Source organism: Frankliniella occidentalis, unplaced genomic scaffold (assembly GCF_000697945.3).
Source record: "Frankliniella occidentalis isolate FOCC.00 unplaced genomic scaffold, Focc_3.1 Scaffold3, whole genome shotgun sequence".
Classification (NCBI taxonomy): domain Eukaryota; kingdom Metazoa; phylum Arthropoda; class Insecta; order Thysanoptera; family Thripidae; genus Frankliniella; species Frankliniella occidentalis.
Genome location: NW_026267133.1, coordinates 3,803,810 through 3,806,286, shown reverse-complemented (window position 1 = coordinate 3,806,286; position 2,477 = coordinate 3,803,810). Strand labels below are relative to the sequence as shown.

General features: G+C 63.2%; 1 protein-coding gene across 1 annotated transcript in view; it reads left to right on the top strand.

Annotated features, from left to right (window-relative positions):
* The window catches only part of LOC113217021 (oocyte zinc finger protein XlCOF6-like), a 44,763-nt gene that overhangs the window by 678 nt on the left and 41,608 nt on the right, over positions 1 to 2,477 (top strand). The window lies entirely within an intron of this gene.

Genomic DNA, 2,477 nt, shown 5'->3' with positions numbered 1-2,477 from the left:
GCGGTAATGAGCGCTATACATTACGCTCAGCACGCGGCTGCCTCGCGGCTGCCACACGCGGCCCGGCCCGGTATGAGAAATGGGGCGGCGCGGCGCGCTGCTCGACGGGGACCTCCTCGTCCTCCTCCTCCTCCTCTCTGCGCCAGCCGCAGCCAGGCCGCGCTCCCGCGACGACAGAACCGCACCGGGTCAGTGTAATAAATGAATTCGAGGAGATGCACACACGCACATACTCACACACACGCGCACACTCACACACACGCACACACACACACACACACACACACACTCGTAGTCTCCGCCGTCAACCGCAAGCGCCCCTTGTTGTAACACTCTTCGCGCCCATTCAACCGCGCCGGGAGAGTAGTATCCCTCCTCTTCATTCATTCGAAAACGCCGCCGCCCGCCAAGTATGGGATGCGGAGCTCGGAGACTGTGTGGCTGCAGCGGTGACGGCGAAAGGGACGCCGCGGCGACGCTCGCGCGAAAGCGTTTAGTTTGTTGTTGCGACATCGCGGCGGCCTGATCGCGGCAGTGTTCAGCAGCCTCACTGCTCGGGGAGGTGCTGCCTCCGTCGTCAGCCGTGTCGACCTGGAGGTGCGCGTCGCCAGGAAGGCCCCAAGGAGAACTTAACTCAAAACAAAACAAAAAAATAAATGAAAAAATATCAAATAATCAGAAAAAGTGTATGCTTGAATTTAAAGTGAAGTACCCCTTGGTTCAAGCAAGCGGCCAGCTGTAGGTCACATACAGCTAGGGAGGGGGAGGGAGGACGCTGACGCTCTCCTGAGAGCGAACGGGTCCTGGACCCGGACCTGGACCAGGGCAGTGCGGGGCCCGCGCGGGGTCGCCTCCGGCCCCCCGGGGCCAGCGCAGCAGCGCCCGCGCCGTCTCCTCCTCCGCAGATCATCTCACCGGCGCATCTCTCACCGGAAGCGAGGCCGCCCCGGGGGACCACCGCGCCGACACGCCCCCGCAGCCCCAGTGCCCGGGCCCTCGGACTCCGAGCGCGCCGCCGGCGGACTGGCACTGGGGGACGTCCACGCGAGTGTGACGTCGACGCCGGCGTGCGGGTGACAGTCAGGGACTCTGCGGACACAACGACGTGGTCTGTCGGGTCAGGGGCAGGTCCTGAACGCCGCACGGTAAAAATAGTTTCTTGTATTACATGACCTGGTCTTGGATGCCATTGGCGTTCTCTATAAGATCCAAAACCAGGTCTTGTAATAGGTATAAGAGACGATTTTCACCGTGCGAGGACGTTGATGACCGCCCAAGCGTCCTGGAGGCCGCCGTCTAGGAGTACACGCTAGCGCCGCCTCGCCGTCGTAGGGAGGCATCAGGAAGTTCGTTATCCGTGGCCTTTTGAAACGTTCGGGGAGCTGTACGATTAGGTTTTGAGTCGACGGGGCCGCGGGTCGTGGCTCGCCTCGACACCCGACATAGGGCCTCGGGGGCCAGTAACAGGTGGTGCGGCGCCGGCCCGGCTCTGGGTCCCCGTCCCCTCCTGGTCCCCTCCGCCACGCTGAGCCACGCCCGCGGCCCGCAGCTGATGGTACTGCCGATTGTTATGGTAATGGCGATAAAAAGCTGATAGGCATCGTGGCCCGGTTGACCGGCCACGAGCGCGGCGCGGCGTGGCGGCGCATCGCGGCGAGCAGCGAGTCATCCGGGAGGAGGCCGCCCCCTCCCCGCCCCCAGCAGCAGCCCCTCCTGCCCGTGCTGCCCTGCTGTCCCTCCTGGCCGTGCTGTCCCTCCTGGCCCTGGTGCCCCTCCTGGCCGTGCTGGCCGTGCTGCCTGTGCTGTCCTCCTGGCCCTGCTGCCCGTGCTGTCCCTCCTGGTCCTGCTGCCCCTGCTGCTCCTCTTGCCCGTGCTGTTCCTGCTGTCCCTCCTTACCCTGCTGCCCCTGCTGCTCTTGCTCCCCTTGCTGCCCCCTTGTCCCTACTGCCCCTGCTTCATGCTCCTTCTCACACGGACACAATTACCACGCTCCTTACTAATCGTTTGGCATCACACACTCATGCACATACCCACCTGCCAATTATTTGGTCAGCAAAGCAAAGTCTCGAACGGCGATAGGTACGGGCGCATAGAGCGAGCATGCTACTCGCTTGCCCTCTCGAACAAGCACCTCTGGCGACTTGCCTGCTGCGCCCGGTGTGGATGATGGCGTCGACTAGGAAGGTCTCGGTGGACGTCGTCGCGGGCCTCCAGCCTGCCCTCGCGGCCGCCGTGGGCTGCCCCTCGCCGCCACCCGCACCCCGTCCGGCTCCTGTCAACACGAACCATTTCACGCCGCCGAATGAGTTATAGAAAACGCCGTAATTTATGGGTTGTTCCTTGCTAGTTATTGCGCTTGTTTGCATCGATAACGTTTCGCGCCGTTGTCTCTGCGTCCTCGTTCGTTTTCTTTCCTTTTCGTCCTCCTCCTCCTCCTCTTTCTCGTCGTCGTCCTCCCCCTCCGCCCCCGCCCGCCC